We start from the raw sequence: 22,809 nt of genomic DNA, 5'->3' as shown, positions 1-22,809 counted from the left end.
GGAAGGGGAACATCACACACTGGGGCCTATCATGGGGAGGGGGGAGGGGGGAGGGATTGCATTGGGGAGTTATACCTGATATAAATGATGAATTGATGGGTGCTGACGAGTTGATGGGTGCAGCACACCAACATGGCACATGTATACATATGTAACAAACCTGCACGTTATGCACATGTACCCTAGAACTTAAAGTATAATAAAAAAAAATTATATAGCAGATACATAGCAGAAGGTGTTCTTTTCAGATAGTTTGTGGTAGTAAAAAAATATCTCCGTATTAGCAATGAGTATAATAGGATTAAACATAATTTTATTACGGTCATCTACTAAAATCTTCTTAATGTGAAATATATTAAAAAGCTTGGGAGCGCGCCTGACTGGCCCCGCCGTGGGGCCGCGCAGGGGCCCACGCAGGTGGACGCGTGGACCCAGCCCAGGCGCCGGTGCCTTGGGCCGGGACTGCCCAGCGGAGCCGCATGCCTCCCGCCGCGCCGGCGGGCAGCACAGAGGGGCTGCCGGGAGCCTTCCTGCGGAGCCTGAGCACGCTGTTCCACATCCTGGACCACCAGCGGCGTGGCTGCTGGCATCTACGCTAGATCCAGTCCCGCTGACAGGGCGCCGACGCGCGAGAGGCCTGAGGGCCTGCGCGAGGTGGTCCCGGACAGCGGCTACCTGACCTTCGAGCGCTTCATGGCCCGCCTGCGCACCGCGCTGCTGAGCGCCGACGGCGGCCCCCGGGACCCCACGCACGCCCCGGTCCGGCCCGGGGACCAGCCACCGCAGCCGCCGCAGCGCCTGATGTTCGCGCCTGCCGACGAGCAGCGGACGGTCCTGGAGAGGAAGCCCCTGCCCCTGGGCGTGCGTGCTTCTCTGGCCGGTCCCTGAGGCGCGGCCCGAAGCCCGGAGCAGCTATGCGCCCCTGCCGAGGCTACGCCCTGCCCCACGGAACCAGAGCGGTCCCAGAGCGCTCCCAAAGCGCGGCACTGGAACGGAGCCCCAGCGCGGACGCAGGTGCATCGGCCTGCAGGACACTGGAGGCGGACTCGGGGGATGCCCAGCGGGCCCCCAGTGCCCGAGGGGAACGTCGGAGGCACACCATCATCAGCGGCGTGGACTGCTGAAGCACATGAAGGAGCTGGAGCAGGAGAAGGAGGTGCTGCTGCAGGGTTTGGAGATGATGGCGCGGGGCTACGATTGGTAACAGCAGCTGCAACGAGTGCAGGAGCGCCAGTGCCGCCTGGGCCAGAGCAGAGCCAGCGCCGACTTTAGAGCCATGGGGAGCCCCAGACCACTGGGGCGGCTACTGTCCAAGGTACAGGAGGTGGCCGGGTGCCTGGGAGACCTGCTGGCTGTGGCTTGTGCCAGCAGGGCCCTGCCCACGTCCTCCTCCGGCCCCCCCCTACTCTGCCCTGACGTCCACCTCGTCCCCAGGCTGGCAGCAGCAGACCATCCTCACGCTGATGGAGCAGAACCGACTCCTCACCCAGGAGGTGACCGAGAAGAGAGAGCGCATCATGCAGGTGGAGCAGAAGTCCACGCTCATTAAGCAGCTGTTTGAGTCCCGCACCGTGAGCTAGCAAGACGGGGGGGGGCCTCTGGACCACACCATATTGCCTGGCACTCAGCCCTTCGGGACGAGCGCTCTATCGCACCCAACCTCTCTAACTAGAGACCCCCAGCAGACCCAGGCAGTCCCGGAATGGTTTCCTTCCTGCAGCCCTTGCTATCCAGGCTTCCCAGGCTTGCCCCCGGCTGGTCCCCACACCGAGCCCTTGACTCGGTTTTGGCTTCCGGTGCTGACATGGGCTGAGGCTCTCTTAAGTCCACATAGTTCGTAACTACTACTGCCGCTGTCAGTGGACAGTGGGGGACCCCTCCGCCAGTTACCAGATCTCTGGTCGCCCGGGTTTCCAGCAGTGCTGTCCTGGGTCCCAGGGAAACGCACTACTCACGCCAGGCCGAACTTCCGATAACGGCCAGCAGAGGGCGCAGGGCGGCACAGATGCGGCGCTGAGGCTATGGGGCGGGGGTCCAAGGGCAGCTTACCCCCAACCTCAACCAGGTCACCAGGACAAGGTGGCTGTCGCTCGGTCGGGAGCAGATGGAGGGGATAGGGAAGGCCTGCAAACGGGGGTTGCCAGCCTGGCAGGGGAGCCCCAGGGATGGCGGTCGGACTTCAGGTCGGGGCTAAGGCTGAGAGACTCTGGCTGCAGCGGATCGGGGAGCTGGTTGGACCAGAGCTTGGCCTGCATGTGCCTCCCGCAGACCCCGCGGTGATGGTCCTCCTCATCCTGGCCAGGACGCTGCCCCACGTTGAGTCCCACAGAACAACCTGTGAGCCTGGCTCCCCAGGAGGGCCCTGTCCCCAGGAGGGGGATCAGGTTGGGCCGCCATACAGTTTCCAGGCACGTCGTAGGGGAAGTCTGTCACTTCCCGGGTTCACGCTATTCTCCTGCCTCAGCCTCCCTAGTAGCTGGGACTACAGACGCCCACCACCAGGCCCGGCTAATTTTTTTGTATTTTGTTTAGTAGAGACGGGGTTTCACCGTGTTAATCAGGATGGTCTCGATCTCCTGACCTCGTGATCCACCTGCCTCGGCCTCCCAAAGTGCTGGGATTACAGGCGTGAGCCACCGCGCCCGGCTGACTTTCACTGTTTTCTGTCTGACTTCTCTCCCTGTCCTCTTTGCACTTCCTGGGATTACCTCCCAGATTAACCTCTTGCACTTATTAAGTATCACAACTTTCTAATGGAAAACAAATGATAATTTATTCACTATTTTATCAAATACAATAGAAAACTCATATGGCAAATGAGTAGCAGATGTTATATTTGATAATATTTTTATTGTATTGTGCTTGATAAGTTTTATTATAAAGCTATAAATAACAATCAAACAATTAAACAGCTTTTCAAGCACACCTCTAAAGAATAAGCCCTCTACTAGGCATAGTGGCTCATGCCTGTAATCCCAGGATTTTGAAAGGCTGAGGTAGAAGGATCACTGGAGCCCAGGAGCTTGAGAGCAACCTGGGAAACATAGTGAGATCCCATCTCTACAAAACACTAAAAGCATTTTTAAAAAAGGAAAAAGGATATACACTCTATTTGCATTCACCGTTTTAATATACAGTACCTAGGATTAGTGTTTTCTAAATCTGTGGGGTTTTCTTTATGACATACTCTTCCAGTGTACCAGGTGATGGTCTTTTTGTCAGATCTCATGAAAGGGCACAAGTAACAACAGCCATTCCCAGTCATGCTCTCCTGTCTTCCTGTGTTTCAGAGAAATGCTTCCACCTAGGGAGGCCTTATGATACAGTTCCTGTCAATGAGATTTAGAGAGAAATGCCTGGGGAGGCTGCCCTTCTCTGAATTAAAAGGTGGTGGTTTTCCATGTAATTCCCTGTGTCCTATCATCTTCACATTTTGTTCTTGTTGCTGTTTGGAATGTGGTTAATGCCTGGACATGGGACAGCCAACTTGGAGTCCAGAAGGAGTAAGCATGAGCACAGTTACTAAGCATAGACAACATCAGAGAGAGGAGATAAAAACAAGTTGCTACTTCATTAGGTCATTGGGTATTTCATCTGCCCTGGTGCTACCTATTTATGTTGTACATAAAATGAAATACACATAACATGTGCTAGGACTATATGACATTATTGTCTTGATATCACCAAACACAAATTACTAGCTGCAGAATTAGATGCATTACTATATGTCAATTGCACCAGTGTTGAATGTGTAGGCGTGACCTGTTACCTAATTTTATTGTATCTATTCCCACAGTTGATCCTCAACTTTCCTCTCTAGACAGGCTGCACAGGAGCAGAACATGGGCTGTAAAAGAGCCTGAGAACTTCTAGCCTAAAAGCTGTGTGCAGTGCTTGAGGTTGAAACACCCACAGCGTCTATCTGGAAATCTTTCCCCCAAATTTTCTGGTTCCTCCCACAGAGCCAGGACCACATGATGAGGCTGATCAATCAGCGGAGTGGACAGGAGGGAGGTTCCTGCCTCCTACAGTGGATCAACCTAAGTTGGGGTTATACTTCATGTTCACCATCTGGGACACAGATTGTGTGTAGCCACAGCATGCACACCTTGCAGTCTCCCAAAGACATCATAATTATTAAGATCTGGTGTGGCTACCTGATATTTTAAAGCTATGCCTACAAAGGTTGCTTCATCTACTTCTCCTCATCTCTACAACTTCCAGTGATCTAGGCTTGGGGATGTACAACAGTCTGGTGTGCATCACTGCTCAATAATCCCTAGAAATGATGGGGACAGAATCTCTCTTCTCTGATTATCAGAAACTTGACCGAGCACGGCGGCCCAGGCCTGTAATTCCAGCACTTTGGGAGGCTGAGGCAGGTGGATAAATTGAGGTCAGAGTCGGGCGCGGTGGCTCACGCCTGTAATCCCAGCACTTTGGGAGGCCAAGGCGGGTGGATCACGAGGTCAGGAGATTGAGACCATCCTGGCTAACACGGTGAAACCCCGTCTCTACTAAAAATACAAAAAATTAGCCAGGCGTGGTGGTGCGTGCCTGTAGTCCCAGCTACTCGGACGCTGAGACAGGAGAATGGCATGAACCCGGGAGGCGGAGCTTGCAGTGAGTTGAGATGGTGCCACTGCACTCCAGCCTGGGCGACAAAGTGAGACTCCATCTCAAAAAACAAAAAACAAAACAAAAAATAAAAATAAAAAAATAAATTGAGGTCAGGAGTTCTAGACCAGCCTGGCCAACACTGTGAAACCCTGTGTCTACCAAAAATACAAAAATTTGTCAGGCGTGGTGGTGGCGCACACCTGTAATCCCAGCTACTCAGGAGGCGGAGGCAGGAGAATCACTTGAACCCGGGAAGGGGAGGTTGCAGTGAGCCGAGATCGCACCACTGCACTCCAGCCTGCATGACAGAGTGAGACCCTGTCTAAAAAAAGAAAGAAAAGAAAAATAAACTTAATATATTTCCCACATCCCCAGCTCATCTCTGTCACATTTGTTCGTGTGATGACACCACTTGTAGCTATCCTAAGACCTCAGAGTGATTACAGAGAGCTCACTTCAATTTCCACCCCAAATTTCAAACGCATCTACTATATATTTTTTTCAATAAGCTTCATCTACCTTGCTAAGAAAGACACCATCATCATGTTTAATCTGTCTCCACATCTGCCACAGTGCTGACTGCCTGATCTTATCCTCTGGACTATTGCATTACTTTTCTGTTACCTCAATTCAGTGATCAGAATGTGCTATTTAAAACCCATAAGTGGCCTCGAACTCTTCATTAAAAAACAATTTATCATTGCATTGTAAAAGTTCCAAACTATTCATCAGAACTGAAAAAAGTGTTGTGTGAGATTCCATGGGGTAAGGAGAGCAGTGAGGAAGCTGTAACCATAACATAGACAAGAAAGTGGCTTTGATACATATGTAGCTGGGGGTAAAAATAAAGAGGGAGTGAGGAACTGGAGATAATTATAAAATAAAACAAGCAGAATTTTCTTTTCTAAATTCAGTCAGTTCAGCTGAAGAGCAGGTGTCCTCTCTCCACATGCACAATCAATGCTATTTCTTCACTCCAAATGTTTCAGTCTCTTACCTGAAAGATGTAATGTTACTCTAATAGAAATGGTTTTCTTGACCTGGCACAGTGGCTCTTGCCTGTAATTCCAGCACTTTGGGAGACCGAGGTGGGTGGATCACGAGGTCAGGAGATCAAGACCATCCTGGCTAACATGGTGAAACCCCGTACCTACTAAAAATAGAAAAATTAGTCCGGCATGGTGGCATGTGCCTGTAGTCCCAGCTACTCAGAAGGCTGAGGCAGGAGAATCCCTTGAACCCAGGAGGCAGAGTTTGTAGTGAGCCGAGATCGTGCCACTACACTCCAGCCTGGGGGACAGAGCAAGAGTCTGTCTCAAAAAAAAAAAAAAAAAAAAAACAGTTTTCTCTTAAATGTTGAGTACCTGGTACATACCCAGCACTGTCCTCTGTGTTTGTTTACCTTATATAAACATTAAAACAACTCCATAATTTATAAAACATTCTAAATTTCCACTGGAAAAAAAACAGCTCAGTAAAATTAAAATATTATATGATGTCACTTAAAATAAATAGAAGGAACAATTAATTAAAGAACATTTTAACTTAAACTTAAATAGTTTTTTCTCCAATCAGTAAGTGAGAAAATGGAATGCAATAGTGAAATAAAATGTAATATGCTCACTCACTGTAGAATTAAATCTTCAGATTAACTTCTGAGCAACATTAAATTTTATGAAAACACTTTTAAAATCCCTGAGCAGATAATATAAAAATATTTCATAAACTTTGGAACAAAAAAATTGTATATTTGTTCTCATATGAATAATAGGCAACTAAACAAAAATATATATATATATATATAAGGAAGATTCTGGACCCAGGAGACTTGAGATTTGGGAAAAGAAAGTTTAGCATACAATAGAGAAACTAATTTTGCTTTAAGCATTTGTGAGGTTCCTGATTTGTTAGCAAATTGTCAACTTTTCTGACACTATTTTTTTGGTCCACTATTTCCTCTCCCATTTAAAGAAGTATACACACACACACAATTTCTTCCTTTATATTTCCCTTACACTTATAATTTATTTTTAGCTTAATATATTTGTATATTACGTTCAATATAAATCAAAACACAAAAAAATGTTTATGTGTTCAGTTGGGGACATATACAGGAAATGTGCAAAGAAAAATATTCAGTAAATTTTATTTATTTATTTATTTTGAGATGGAGTCTCACTCTGTTGCCTAGACTGGAGTGCAGTGGTGTAATCTCAGCTCACCGCAACCTCTGCCATCCAGGTTCAAGTGATTCTCCTGCCTCAGCCTCCTGGGTAGCTGAGATTACAGGTGCATGCCACCATGCCCAGCTAATTTTTTGTATCTTTGGTAGAGAGGAGGTTTCACCATCTTGGCCAGGCTGGTCTTGAACTCCTGACCCTGTGATCCACCTGCCTCAGTCTCCCAAAGTGCTGGGATTACAGGCGTGAACCACCGTGCCTGGCCAATATCCAGTAAATTTTTATAAATAATGATGTAAAATTCAGAAACTATGACTTCCAATTACATTTCTGTGTAATCTTTATTCTAACTGGCATAATCTTCCCATAGTTACCAAAAGCGTAAAAAATGTGAAATAGAGCTTTTGACAACAATAGTCTCCAAATTGTTTAAATTATCTGAACAAATGATTACTAAATAAGTCATTTCACTGTATTACCCAATAGTATATTATTACCATTATTACCATCTGTTGCCCCCAATCTTGATTAAAGTAAAATAGTTTAACATTGGTGGCAGGATAACATTTTATGTATTGCACATCAGTGTTAAAACATTGAAAACCGGCCGGGCGCGGTGGCTCAAGCCTGTAATCCCAGCACTTTGGGAGGCCGAGACGGGTGGATCACGAGGTCAGGAGATCGAGACCATCCTGGCTAATACGGTGAAACCCCGTCTCTACTAAAAAATACAAAAAAACTAGCCGGGCGACGAGGCGGGCGCCTGTAGTCCCAGCTACTCGGGAGGCTGAGGCAGGAGAATGGCGTGAACCCGGGAGGCGGAGGTTGCAGTGAGCTGAGATCCGGCCACTGCACTCCAGCCTGGGCGGCAGAGCAAGACTCCGTCTCAAAAAAAAAAAAAAAAAAAAAAAAAAAAAAAAAAAAAAAAAAAAAAAACATTGAAAACCATTTCATTTATTAATTAAAACTAAGTTCACACATAGTCTAAGTAAGGCATTGCAAACTCTGCTATATTCTTCTTGGTCAAAATACAGTCACAAACACTGAATAAGCATTATTTTTTCTCTGATGTAGTTATCTTAGACACTTTCTTTCTCTACTTTTAAAGACTAAGGTTAATTATTTAGGAAACATTGATTTAAAATACATTTAAAACCTTTCATGGAGATGTTATCATTACTTTTCTCTGGTATCTGTAATTTTAAAAACAATTTTATTACCCTGAATAATATTTAAGACTTTAAAACCTTTTACCATAATACACTGGTATTTTGATAGACTGGCCAGCTTTTTTATCCCTTAAGGAGAGATGATTTGTAAAATTATTTATTTCAAAAATTCATAATTTTTCACTCTTGCTTTAATAGAGAAGAATAATTCCCAGAACACCTACCTCATGCAGAGTTTAAGTAAACCAAAAGTCGCATGTCTCTTTAATTCTTTTTTTTTTTTTTTTTTTGGTTTTTCAGATGCAGTTTCACTCTTGGTGCCCAGGCTGGAGTGCAGTGGTGCAATTTCTGCTCACTGCAACATCTGCCTCCCCGGTTGAAGTGATTTTCCTGCGTCAGCCTCCTGAGTGGCTAGGATTACAGGCACCCACCACTATACCCGGCTATTGTTTTTTTGGTATTTTTAGTAGAGACAGGGTTTCACCATGTTGGCCAGGCTGGTCTCGAACTCCTGACTTCAGGTGATCCACCCACCTCAGCCTCCCAAAGTGCTGGGATTACAGGCATAAGCCACTGAGCCTGGCAGGGGTTTTTTTTTGATATTTATTTTTAAATTTTACATTTGCCACTAAGATTCCATGGAGAAATTCATATAGAATGGCCTCTTCCAGCTCTGGTGCAGCAACAATAGGCCACATGTTTTAATATAAACACTAGGAATGCAGGCATAGTGCCAACAGATTTGAGAGTTGAATTACATCAGTAATAGTTATTTCTAAAAAGAATCTCAAATAATGACAATACAAAATAAGTATCCATTGAAATAATAATTATACCTGTCCAAATACCAGAGTCCTTGCTTCTTTGAAACATACAAACAAATAAATTATCTAATTGTTTTGACTTTAGATTATGCTCTATATTAAATATTCTTGTTTAATGTAAAATTTGAAAATTTTAGTGCCTTTGCACTTTATCATGCCTTTGCACTTTATCCGGTTTATTTAGACTTAATTTTTGAATACTTCCTCACATTTATTGCATCTGAAAAGTTTCCCTATGGAAGAATTCCCTGTGAATTCTGGTTATTTCTAAGGTTTATATTTTAGATCAAACTCTTTCTACAACCATTACATGTATCGTGTTTCTCTAATATGAGTTATCTGATGTTGAGTAAAGTGTGAACAATAAAGGCTTTGCCACATTTTTTACATTGTATTTAAAAGAGCACATAGAAAGCAAATCTGTTTTATTCATTAAGACAAATTAATAATCTGTTTTCCATTTTAAAGAAATTGTGAGAGATTTTTTTCTAGCTAGTCATAATCCTTTATTTTTATTTATTTATTTATTTTTTGGGACAAAGTTTCACTCTTGTTGCCCAGGCTGGAGTACAATGGTGCAATCTCGGCTCACCGCAATCTCTGCCTCCTGGATTCAAGTGATTCTCCTGCCTCAGCCTCCCCGGTAGCTGGGATTATAGGCATGTGCCACCATGCCCGGTTAATTTTGTATTTTTAGTAGAGATGGGGTTTCTCCATGTTGGTAAGGCTGGTCTCGAACTTCCAACCTTAGGTGATCCACCCGCTTCAGCCTCCCAAAGTGCTGGGATTGCAGACATGAGCCACCGTGCCCGGCTGTCATCATCCTTTGTGTAGACAGATTAGAGGGTCCCTGGGTGCTGAAAAAGGGGTCTCAGGCCCACTCAGATATCCAAGAAGGTTCTGGTTGGGATTCTTTCATTTAACACAGAAATACTGAGCACTTAACTTTGTGTGATTACTTTTCTAGAACCTTGGCATAATTCAACGACTTCAGCATTTAGATTTCTGGGCCTTAATTCTATTCAATGAGTTAGACACTCCTTCAAAGTAGACAGACATCATAGCAGGTCATGTCCACAGAATGTGAGATAAGATGCCCAATGGCTTCTTCTAGACAGGGAGGCACTCTCTCAGATTCTGACCAAGATGACAAATCCCAGAACCAACTATAAGGTGGGTGGAATTTGAGTTCATAACAAGGGCTTCCTGTCCCCCAAATGTATGGGGAAAATACAAAGATCATGGTTGGGAAGAGGCCGAAAGAACCCTGAGTCTCATGCATCTTATGATTCCCATGGGAAGGCTGGGGTCTAGGTGTTCTGCAGAGTAAAAGGAGTCAAAGAGGCTGCAGATGGGCCTCAGGCCCCCTACCAAGAAGAGAGGAGGCTGGAGCTCCCAGCCAGCCCTTGACAGACCCATTCCTGTTACAGTCACGTCCCAGCTCTGCCTATCCCCCTTTATCCCACATCCAAGGGGCCCAGAACTGGAGTTATGATGAGCAGCATGCTTCTCATAACCCTCCTTCTGCAGCTGCCATAGACGGGCCTGGGGGGCAGCACGCCCACCGGTAGTCGAGGGCACTATTTGAAGACGCTAAGGTCCCCTCCCCGTCTTGGACACCTCGGCCTGCACCATTGCACTCTGCCTGGCTACGGCCACTGTGGCAGACACCCCCTCGGAGCTCCTGGAGAGCGGCAGGTGAAGAAAGACTCAACGGGCACAAGACCAAGGCCCAGGTTCAGCGGATTGAGGCTTCGAGGACGCGGAACGGGCACCTGGGTGGAAAGTGGTCACCAGGTGTGAGTGGCACCGTGGGGCCAGTCCCTGGTTTTGCTGCCCCCGCTTTCAGAAGATCGCGGCTGGAGCCACCTGGGCGCAGCGTTTGATGTGGCACCTGCAGCAGCAGAACCGACACCCAACCACGAGGACGCTGCAGGGAGCCGGCAAGGAGACGTCTGTCCCCTCTATTCCCAGGGCCAAAGCGAGAGGCTGGACTTCCGAGGGTGAATGTGAGTGCATGAGCTCATGTTCAGCTCTCCAGTGCTCGGCATGACAAGGTGACACCCTCTAGCGTCATCATTGCCCCCACCCTGCTTGCATACCTGGCAGGCTGATAGGTCTCTCCCACAGGGATGCAGAAAGCAAAGAGGAGGGGAGCGGGCCGATGTCCCAGGGCTGTGGGGCTGCTGGCTGTCAAGGTCAGGTGGGACATAGTGGGTCTTCTAGAAAGGTTTGTGGGGCCAGCAGGGGTAAGGCTGCGCCGACCCCAACCTGCATGAGGACCACATCCCCGAGGTGGAGCGCCCAGCCCAGCCGGGCTAAGCGCTCCGCGTGCGGTCTGCTCCTTACACGGGCCCCAGGCTCCACACGGTAAGCAGAGAGCAGTGGCCTTCTGGGCGGCTGCCGGGCACCTGCCCCCTGGGGACAGCCAATTCCTAGGGGGACCGAGGCATCCTCATTCCTAGCCTGGCAGCTTCGCAGGAAGGCTGTCGCCTGACAAGTGGTAGGGGTGGGTCTGGGGAGGGGCAGTGGCCCAGCCAACCTGCGTGATTTCTAAGTGAATAAGCTGGGGGTCCGGCGGCCTCTGGCTGGGGGTTGGGGCGGTGTCTGCCTGGATCTCCAGGGCTCCAGGCTACCAGCTGCCTGTCCAGGTTCTGGGCGCCTCCTCCAGACCTCAGATTCCTCAGCTGTCTGAGAGGACTGATAGGGCATGATATGGCAGGGGTGTTTCAGGATTGGGCCAGATGATCCCCTGTAATCTCTTATTACCCCCTCCCTCCCATCCACTTTCCTGCACACCGGCCTCCTTTTTTTTTTTTTTTTTTTTTTTTTTTTTTTTTTTTTTTGCCTATTCTGAGTTTGTCATGAGACTTTGTGGAATGTCTCCGGTGGGGAGGTAGGAAAGGTGAAACCCCTTGGCTTCAGTGTTCCTTCCAGGCACCCCTGACTTCAGGCTTTTTAAAAGCACAGACCTGGCACCACATCCTGTACCTCAAAGAGTTGCAGAGAACTTCATGCGTTTCCCAAACCAGAACACTTTGATGCTGACTCCAGACCCTTACCTCACCCTAAAACCCAAATGCCTTGGGGTGGCCACCTTCAGACAGGAGTGAATTTGATGCTTGTTCTCTGGGATTGACCCAAGGCTTATATAATGGAGCACAATTGCCCCTGTATTTTGGGGGAGTCAACAGTAGTGACCCAGAACTGTGAGCACCATTCCCCACACAGAGTACAGGGAACACAGCGCTCTCCAGCAGGCCTGGCCATGGCCTGATGGTCACCAGTCCCAAGGCAAGAGACCCAAGGCAGAGAATGTCTCTTGCCCCCCACTTTCACAATGTAGCCATTTAACTGGAGGTGGTGGCCTCTGTGGGTCCTCCAGCCTTCAGATTGTTATCCTGGGCCACCAAGAGAAGCTGAAGCACAGGGCCAGTGGGTGGCAAAGTTAGAGACTCTGTGATTGGGAAATACCACTTTAGATCCATCATGGCCCATTCGGGACATCTGGGCTCCATCCATGGGCTGTTTTTTCCATGGGGCACTTTGGTTGTGGTCAGCACCCTGTGGGGTGGGGGTGGGGGCACAAGGAGGAGCAAGTGTTCTGGGATCCACAGATGTGCGCCATCCTGGGCACAAAAGTTTTGTTCTTTGATATGTGTGGGCATCAGGGCCTGTGTAGGTATGGGTGGGGTTGCCTCTTTTCTTGACCAAGAAAGAACCATTCCTAGGTCTCCTGGGAGGCTTATGGGCACTCCATGTACCTGGAAGCTGAGTGGAGCATGTGAGGGCTCTGCAGGACTCTCCCCTGCTGCCTCCTCTCCAGTGGGAGCCAGGCCATGTGCTCTTAGTGCTGACTCATGCCCTGGCCCACACTGCCCTTCACTCAGCAGGCTCCTTGCTGATGCCCCCAGCTCAGCTCCTTTTGAGTCTCCTCAGGCTCTTGTGAGCCCTGGGATAGCATCACAGAAGTTGACAACCCTGCTGCCTGCCTGCCTCTGCCTGAACTCAGAGTCCCTCGTGGGCAGGATGGGCAGGTCAGGTCTCAGCTTTTGGCTGAGCACAGGGTTCTTTTGCCAGGCCACAACGATGGAGACACTGGGCAGGACAGACCTGGTAGCTGCTCTATGGCCCCCCTAGTCTGTCACTGCACCAGACTGAAGCAGTATTTCTGCAGATGGTTTCACCTATTGTCACTATCCAGACACTAGAACCAACTGGCTGTTGCTCTTGGCCCAGGGTCTTGGGCTGAGGCTGTCACGACCAGCATGTTCTCTGCCATGTGGGAGCCTCAGGCAGCTCCCAGTGCTGAGTGGTTCCCAAAAGACATGACAGCCAGAACTGGAAGGCTGGAACTCAGGAGTATCCCTGACTCTGGGGCTTCCAGAAAGCTGGCCCTGAGCTGTGGTCCCTCCTAAAGACAGGCTCCTCTGAGATCACACCACTGCACTCCAGCCCGGGCGACAGAGTGAGACTCCATCTCAATAAATAAATAAATAAATAAATAAATAAATAAATAAATAAATAAAGGCTCCTGTGGATATTTCAGGGGTCAAAAGTGGGTCCTTCTGGCTGGCAGGATTCTGGTGATAACTGGGCAGGTGGAGCTGGCTTAGGTAGGTCAGGCACAATAGGGCCTGGCAGAGAAGTCAGAGAGTGGTGTGGCCAGAATGGACAGCTAGACCTTTGAATCTAGGCCATACATAGGCAGAAAAACAAGTGATGGTGCAGTCAGCTCAGGCAGGTCTAGGTCAGAGCGCCTGCAAGATATGAACATGCACCCCTGCCCCAGACCCCAATCCCAGAACACCTGCCTGCACTGGGCATTATCGGGTCTTGGCAGAAAGGCCTGGGGGTGATGATCAGGTGGTGTGTCCCTGGGTCTCAGGCCTCAGTGGCTCCTTAGCAACTGGGCAGTCACTGGTCAGGGGGAGGGGCCCAGAGATCACTTGTGTGCATCTGCCCATGGGTTGTGTTCCCACCCCAGCTTCTCAGCCCTCACGGGGAGAGGCCAGGGCTCCCTGCCTGCTCTGTTTCGAGCTCTGACCCACTCACCTGGTGACTCTGATGGCTTCCTCGCCCAAGCCTGGGTCCTCCTCTGTTAGACAGGGGTCCCAGGCTTCCTGCAGACAGAAGCCAACCAGCAGCCACACCCTGTGGGCACACCTGGACCTCTTTACCCCACTGACCAGTGAGACCCAACTGGCCAGTCCTGGTGTCCTACTTGTATATTGCCTTTTACCCAGTGTGTTTCCTGTAATGACTGCTATGTGGAGCTTCCACATAAGTGCAGAATACAGAATGTCCTCTACCCCACAGAGCCCCCACCATGGTCCTTCTGGGGTTGATCATGCCTTGCTCAACTTGGTGTAAATGACTGCTGCTGGCCAGGTGCAGTGGCTCACACCTGTAATCCTAGCACTTGGGAGGCCAAGGCGAGTGGATCACCTGAGGTCAGGAGTTCGAGACCAGCCTGGCCAACATGACGAAACCTCATCTCTACTAAAAATATAAAAATTAGGCCAGGTGCAGTGACTCATGCCTGTAAACCCAGCACTTTGGGAGGCCAAACAGGTGGAGGAAGAGGTCAGGAGTTTGAGACCAGTCTGGCCAATACGGTGAAACCCTGTCTCTACTAAAATTACAAAATTAGCCAGGTGTTTTGGTGCACCCCTGTAATCCCAGCTACTCAAGAGGCTGAGGCAGGATAATTGCTTGAGCTCGGCAGGTGGAGATTGCAGTGAGAGGAGATCACACCACTGCACTCCAGCCTGGGCGACAGAGCAAGACTCTATCTCAAAAAGTAAAAAATAAATAAAAAATAAAAGACAATGGCTGCTGTAGCATGCACTGTTGAAAGCCACCCATCCACATGGCTGCCCAATCCTGAGTCTCCTTCCTTTTTGTTGCTGAGGTCTTTTCTGTTTCCCTGCTCTTCACCTGAACTGCTCTTGAAGCCAAGATGAGGGATTAGTAGGGTGGTGCTGACAGGGACCCCTCCTGGGGTAAATCTCAGCTGTGAGGGGGTTGGGCTCACCCCCTCCTATCATCTCCTCCTCTGAGCTTCATTTCTGCCAGAGGTCATCAAAGTGCAGCCTGTCCCCACCTGCTCTTCTGTCTCCCATGAGCCAAGGATGAATTTTACATTTCCAAATGGCCAAACAAACCAAAAGAAGACTCATACTTGATGTTTTGAAATTGGAGTTTCCAGTGCCTGGAAGGAAAGTTCTACGAGATTGCAACCTCATGCCTTCATTCACAGGTTGTCTGCGGGAGGCTACTGTCATGCTGCAGCTGCAGATTTGAGTCATTGCAATCGACGGTTGGCAAAGCTGCAAATATTGACCCCTAGCCATTTTGAGGAAGAGGTTTTTAGAGCCTGGTTTGAGAATTGTCTGGTGGAACTCTGGGCTCTGGGTCAGATTCTTCCCCTCTCAGGGCTGCTTTGACCTTCACCAGGGTGTCTGCAAAGTGGGAGTGCCATGTACCTATTGTGCAGGTGTTAAGCCCCAGAGCATCAAATATTGGGGTGCCTGCCTCATGTCACCCACCTCACCTGCAGAGCTCCTAGAATCTGATCCCAACCAGCGGGAGCACTTGGTCTTTGGTAACAGAGACACCATGGAGCTAAGTTGATACCTGCATCGAGGTTGTCCCCTGGGGCTCACTCTCTAGGTCAAGGATGGTACAGGGCTGATATCCTGAATCACATTCTGGTGGAGCCTCAGACACTACAGGTGCTGAATGAGCTGCTGGCCTGCTGGGATGGGGGCAGCAGCTGGCAGAAATGGTTGTAGCTGCAGGACATTAAGGCAGCTGTGAGGCTACTGGGGAGTCACACCTCAGGTCTCACTCCCAGTACCTGCCCAGATGGAATATTTGTGCCCCAGTGGTTACTATGCAACAGGACCTGACACTGGCCAGGGAGCTATGGCCACAGGCTCTCTGCAGCTGGCCACAAAAAAAGAGTCTTCTCCTCCCCTATGCTAATTTACTGGGTCCGCTTCTCTCATTCTCACTTAACCACTTCATTGCCTGAAAGCAGACCCAAAATTGCTCCTTGGACTGAAAATAGTCATTTTTTTCAGCCACCTATAGTGGCTACATCTCCTGGAGAACTTTGATTTTCTAGACACAGAGGGAAGGACAGGATACTGACACGGCCTGGGTAGAAGATGCTGAAGGGGTCTTGTGGGGAAGGGAGGGAGCAGGGGCCCAGCCTCTTGGGGCCTTTCCCTTAAGAGGCTCCCTCCTCTCCTCCAATCCCATGCTGCTCCAATCTGTTCTCAGAGTTAGATAGATACAAGCAGCCCTCCTCCAAAGATTGGTTCTTGATTTCATCCCCTATTCACACCCTTTATTGAGATGGGTCTCCTCTTTCTCTGTGTATCAAAGCCTCCCAATACATTTAAGATGAAGAGAATGGAGCCAGGCAGTGTGCTGCCCAGGGAATCCTCTAACCCCTGGCCCATGGATAAACCCCATCCCCACCCCCTCATGCTGCACTGCCACCAGCATCAGGTTTTGGTATCAGGATGATGCTGGCCTCACTAAATGAGTTAGGGAGGAGTCCCTCTTTGTCAATTGTTTGGAATAGTTTCGGAAGAAATGGCACCAGTTACTCTTTGTACCTCTGGTAGAATTTGGCAGTGAAAACATCTGGTCCTGGGTTTTTTTGGTTAGTAAGCTATTTATTATTGCCTCAGTTTTAGAACTTGTTATTGGTTTACTCAAAGATTCAACTTCTTCAAAAAAATTTCAACAGATAAATCTAGAATTTAATAACAGATGTACCATAGTTCTTAAAGTATAATTTTTTACTCTCCCCAGTCTGCCATTTTACTAAAGACAAATCATGGTATGACCAAGTTGCTTTATTATACTTGGCCTGATTATTTGTATGAAGTGCAGCAAGAATAATTATTTTTACATAGGTTTTTAAAATTGGATTTGATGAAACTTTGTTCCATAAAATGAATCTCAGATAAGAATTTTTAAAGCTGAGCCAGCCATGAGTCTATACCCTCAAATATAAGTTGCATAAATTTCTCTTTTGATATCATGGGATAACTTGGGGCTCATTAGCCTGTGAAAAAGTGACATTATTTACTTATCACTGATTAGGAACCCTGTATAGGGACTGTGTAGACAAGGCATAAAGCCAGTTTTCCCAGTGGGCTTTTATTGGCTCTGTAAGTCAAGTTTGATTCCTTAAAGGAAAGCATGTCATTCCAGTCAAAGCCTTGGCAAAATAACTAATTTCTCCAACAGTGTCCTGTCATAGAAGAAAACATTCTTTTGCACTTATGCAAATTATATTGCCATAAGTTAAGAATGCTCACAAATAGTTTCCAAATTCTGGAGAAAACAGATAGCAACAAATGTGCTCCAAATTTTGTTTACAGAAGTATATTTTATTCGATTGCTAAAAGCTGTAAAGAGCTCAAAATAAAAGTTTTCAGGACTCTGAAAAACAAAACAAAGAATCAGTAATATTTCAGGCAAAGTCAAAAAATTACTTTACTCTTATATTAGTTCACTCCATGCAGTTAACTCCCTTTCTGCTTGATATTCATGAACATTTCAACTCTCCATGAGAGTCCTGAGAGTTTTTTCTTTATTCTATTGCCAAAATTTCCAAAGTTATCAGAAACCTGCATTTAAGAGCACCTATCAATGTCCTAAACATGATTGTAAATCACCTTTCAGAGAGGATTAAAACAAGACAACAATTGTCTGTGGATGACAAAGAAGTCTTAGGACAGCCACTATTAAAGCTACAATTGACAGATTTTGGTTACTTCTGTTGCATATAATGATTTTACATAACAATTATTACTATTAATAACATACACTAAGTCATATTGGAATTATAGGAGTTTTCCATTGTTTTGAATCACATACCAATAACATATTTATACAAATACAGCCCAAGGAAAATCAAACACCATTTCATATTTGACAATGCTTTCTTTCTTTCCTTTTTTTTATTTGAGATCGAGTATCACTCTTTTTGCCCAGACTGGAGTGCAATGCTGCAATCTCTGCTCACTGCAACCTCCGCTTCCTGAGTTCAAGTTATTCTCCTGCCTCAGCCCCCTGAGTAGCTGAGATTACAGGTGCATGCCACCACATCTGGCTAACTTTTTTGTATTTTTAGTAGAGACAGGGTTTCACCATGTTGTCCAGGCTGGTCTCTAACTCCTGATATCAGGTGATCCACCCTCCTTGACTTCCCAAAGTGCTGGGATTTCAGGTGTGAGTCATTGCACCCAGCCTGACAATGCTTTCTGACATTTCTTCCTGTATGATTTTTATACCAAATAAGCCAAATGTCATTTTTGTACTTTAGAGGACCTAATATCTAAAAGATATTTAGGTAAGAAAAATACATAATTTATAATTTGATTTTTTAAAGGTTTGTCAAATATCAAATCCCAAGTTATCATAAGTCACTCATTAACCAAAATGATAACTCAAAAATTTTAAAAAGGCAAAAACCTTTACTCACGAATAGAGGGAAGACTTCACTTTCCAAACAATCTTTTTTTCCTTTCCTTTTGCTCCAGTTTATTCAAAAGGGCAGACAAAATCTTTCATTTTTAAAATATTACATGAAAATCTTGTTCATGAAAGAAAGCTAAATTTCACCGTTGCATTAGTGCACTATTGATGTCAAACCTAATTCTTAATAAAACCTTATAGACAAATCTATCTAGTCTTAATCAGTTTGACCATACAGCAAGATTCCTATAACCCTTTTATAACACTTTACAAATTTTGTGAAAGAGCAGATTAGTGCTCTAAGGAAAACCAGTTGTACTTTTATTCCAGTGTTCAATTTATAAAAAAACTGAATACGCCTTTAACTTTAGACAATATGTTAACACACAGAATTTCTTTTACAAGATGTAAATTTTTACAAACCTTTCACAACTTGGTTAATCCTTCGGCTCCATTTTATCTAATTTAAAACAATCCTTTAATCCTTTAATTTAGGCCAAAAGTAATCCACATTCCCATGACTTCTTGTAATCTTTTACCAAAAACACATTTTACTTTTTTTACATACCTACCATGTAAAACTGTTTTTATTTCCCAACGATTACTAAAGTGATGTAAACTACAGTACACCATGGTTTCTATTTTTCTGATAAAATATTTGATTTGAGCTCTTATTATTTTTAAACCAATTAATCAAAGCTCCTTCATATTACACACACAACAGGTAGAAATACACAGATGGAAGAAGATCAAGTACCTGTAAGATTTTTCATTCATCAGTTTCTTAATTGGATTACCACCCTGGCTTCAAGATGGATCCCTAGGAGAAACAGGGCCAGGAAAGCAAAAACCAAGCAGTTTCTACAGCCTAATAAGTAGGCACAGCTGAAAGGCAAAACAGATTTTTCCCCCCCCTCCCCACAAATTAAGACTGCTATTTTTATACTAGAACCTGGATCCCAAAAAGAGAGAATTGGCCCATCTCCCATTGGCATCTTACTTCTCATTGTGGGGAAGGGACATTTCCATGCCTTCTAGGTGGCCAAGAGCACATTTCTCTGATTCAAATGTGCAAAAAGCTGAGTATCCCCCATAGCTGCCATTAACCATCCCTAAATATATATTTCCTACCTACTTGTTACATATCTAAATTGTCTCATAATGTGAAGTAATTTCTGATACCCTGGAAAGTAAAAACCATCAGATAATGCAATGCAAAAATGGAACAGAGCCTTAGACTCTGAGAGGGATCTATCTACTTCCAATTCCTGGGGTTTCATGAGGAAAACAGACGTTTTTCCCAAAAAGCCTATTGTGGCACCTTCTCTCTTTTTTCCAAGGACTTCCAGCTGTTGGAGCTTGAATATCTGCAATTAATTAAGCTGACTTTTGGGCCAGGTGTGGTGGCTCATGCCTGTAATCCCAGCACTTTGGGAGGCTGAGGCAGGCGGATCAATTGAGGTCAGGAATTCAAGACCAGCCTGGCCAACATGGTGAAACCCCGTCTCTACTAAACATACAAAAATTAGCTGCATGTGGTGGTGGGTGTCTGTAATCCCTACTACTCAGGAGGCTGAGGCAGGAGAATTGATTGATCCCGGGAGGTGGAAGTTGCAGTGAGCCAAGATTGCACCACTGCATTCCAGCCTGAGTGACAGAGCAAGACTCCGTCTCAAAATAAATAAGTAAATAAAATAATAATAATTAAGCCAGCTTTTAACCATGATGTCCTTTTTAAAAACATTTATTTAATTCTCACATTGCTTGACTTTAGCTATGCCAAATTGCCAATATTTATGACTTTTGAACTTCACTAACATAACCTCCCAGTTCAAACCAATAAGCTTTTGTTTTATTTTGTTTTGTTTTGAGATGGAGTCTCCCTCTGTCACCCAGGCTGGAGGGCAGTGGCCAAACTCGGCTTACTGCAACCTCCGCCTCCTGAAACCAATAAGCTTTAACTAAGGTTATGAATCTAACCACGAGTGTACAAGGTATTTTCAAAAAGGTGCCAAACAGTTTTTACAAAATCTAGAATCTTCAAAGGTAGCTCAGAGAAAGGAAAATCCAAAATGGTTTATGGAGGGGAGGAGAATCAACAAATGTTCACACAGATGTCAAATCAGAAAGGACTCATTTCCTACGCCAGAAATTGAACTCTGAACTCCAGTTGCCACTGTGAGACAGCAAAGCCCAACTACTGAGCTACAGCACTGAGCAGTCTCCAATGGAGTCTCCCAGAAGAAGCCTATAGCAGCCAATTTTGAGCTTGCAAAGGTTTTTAACGGCTCAACATCATTTTTAGAGTTAAGTATAACATAAATTTCAAAATTTCTGTATGCTGATGGTAGAAACCAAGAGAAAATACTGCCACACGGCTACAAGTTCAAGCTCCCAAGAACATAAAACAAGAGGGAAACTTGATCCATTATTTTGTTGTTGTTGTTTGTTTCAGGGACTTCTTTTTTGTTTCTTTCTTTCTTTCTTTTTTGAGATGGAGTCTTGCTCTGCCTCCCAAGCTGGAGTGCAATAGCGCGATCTTGGCTCACTGCAACCTCTTTCTCCCAGGTTCAAGCAATTCTCCTGCCTCAGCCTCCCAAGTAGCTGGGACTACAGGCGCGCGGGGCCACGCCTGGATAATTTTTGTATTTTTAGTACAAACGGGGTTTTACCATATTTACCGGGCCTGTCTCGAACTCCTGAACTAGTGACCTGCCTGCCTCGGCCTCCCAAAGTGCTGGGATTACAGGTGTGAGCCACCGCGCATGGACAGGAATTACAATTTGAGATGAGATTTGGGTGGAGCCACAGAGTCACACCATATCACTGCAAAGGATCCGCAGCAAGAAAGGTCGTAAAATCCTAAATTTTAAAATGGTTGTTATTATTTCAATTTATGAACAAATATTGTATATCATTTATAAATGCATGTCACGTTATACACAAGGTTAAATGCAAATATCCTCTGAAGTTGGCCTGGTTCAGATCAAGGAAGAAGCCCTGCCTGTAAAGGCTGCAGCCTAGGCTGTGACTTTTGCTCGATTCAGCCCAGAGTCTGATCATATATCACCTCATTCAGGCATGCAGGGTGGGGCCTGAAATCGTATCCAATCAGGAGCCGCAGACTAGAAACTATCCAATCAGGCATGCAGCTGAAGAGAACAGGCTGCTTCTGTAAGTTTGCGGGTCCTTTGTGTTTCTCTGCGTCCAGAGCTGCAGTTCTTCTCTTCACTGCTCTGTGTCCTCTGCTCCTAGAGGTCAAATCTATGTGTCCTTGTGTCCTGTAGGTATCCGCAAATTTGTGACTGAAAGACCGGGACCCCCTGGAAGCCGAGAAATGGTGAGTGCTGGGTCTGTCATCATGAGAGAGGGGTGGAGGCTGGTTGGAACCGGCTGAAAGTGGCTGTGGCAGGACCCAAACTTTCTCGCAGTCAGCTCCAGAGTCTGAGGACCCAAATCCTCTTTGGCCCAGGTCGGCTTTCAGTCCCCTCGAGCCGCAAGATGGTGCCTGGGCCAGCGGCTGGGACACTGGGAGTTGAGTCTTTTTCCTCTGCTGTGGCTTTGCCCTGTACTGGAGGCCTCTCTGGTTTGCTTTGCACTCCCAGCTCCTCATCTCACCCAGATTGTGCGGGGATCGGAAAGTCATTAGGGGAGAATCCTGACTCAGGGTACAGGATTCATGAGTGGAAAGAGCTGTGGTCCTGGGTTCCCTAGTTCCTCAATTTTCCTTTTAAAGATGTATGAGAGTCACTGTAAAAATGAGAATCTGATCAACGTGTGATTCAAGAATAGCGCCCAGCTATGGTTTGTGGGTTGCGATCCATGGGAGAGACTTGAAGAAAGTCTGTTATAAGTTGCACGATGAAGCAAACCAGATTTAGTAATTGGTTTGGTAGAGTTATGTAGTTTCCTTATTTGTAAGATCCCGGTGAACATTTCTTGGTTATGTCATCAGAGATTAATTGGCAGTCTGTGGTTGCCTACGCCTGAATGTTTTCTTCAAGATAGTAATTTTTGTTTGTTTGTTTGTTTGAGAGGGAGTCTCGCTCTGTCCTCCAAGCTGGAGTTCAGTGGTGCGATCTCACCTCATTACAACCTCCGCCTCCCAGATTCAAGTGATTGTCCTGCTTCAGCCTCCTGAGTACCTGGGATTACAGGTGCGTGCCACCACGCCCAGCTAATTTGTGTATTTTTAGTAGAGCTGGGATCTCACCATGTTGGCCAGGTTGGTCGCCAAATTTTGGCCTCAGGTGATCTGCCTGCCTGCCTCAGCCTCCCAATGGGCTGGGGTTACGGCTGTGAGCCACCACATACCAGGCTGAATTTTTGTTTTACCTTTTATTTTAGGTTCAAGGATACATGCAGGTTTGTTATATAGGTAAAATCATATCATGAAGTTTTTGTGTAGAGATTATTTTATCACTCAGGTACTAGGCATAGTACCCAACAGATTTGTTTTCTGATTTTCTTCATCCTCTAACCCTCCACCCTGAACTGAACCTCAGTGTCTGT

The 22,809-nt window shown here is 46.4% G+C and overlaps 1 pseudogene; it reads left to right on the top strand.

Annotated features, from left to right (window-relative positions):
- The window catches only part of LOC113219663, an 8,502-nt pseudogene extending 6,661 nt beyond the window's left edge, over nt 1–1,841 (top strand).
- The last annotated feature ends 20,968 nt before the right edge of the window (nt 1,842–22,809 follow it).

The sequence above is a fragment of the Piliocolobus tephrosceles genome, unplaced genomic scaffold (assembly GCF_002776525.5).
Source record: "Piliocolobus tephrosceles isolate RC106 unplaced genomic scaffold, ASM277652v3 unscaffolded_77, whole genome shotgun sequence".
Taxonomy (NCBI): Eukaryota; Metazoa; Chordata; class Mammalia; order Primates; family Cercopithecidae; genus Piliocolobus; species Piliocolobus tephrosceles.
The sequence above is the reverse complement of the archived record's forward strand: the minus strand, read 5'-3'. Positions and strand labels throughout refer to the sequence as shown.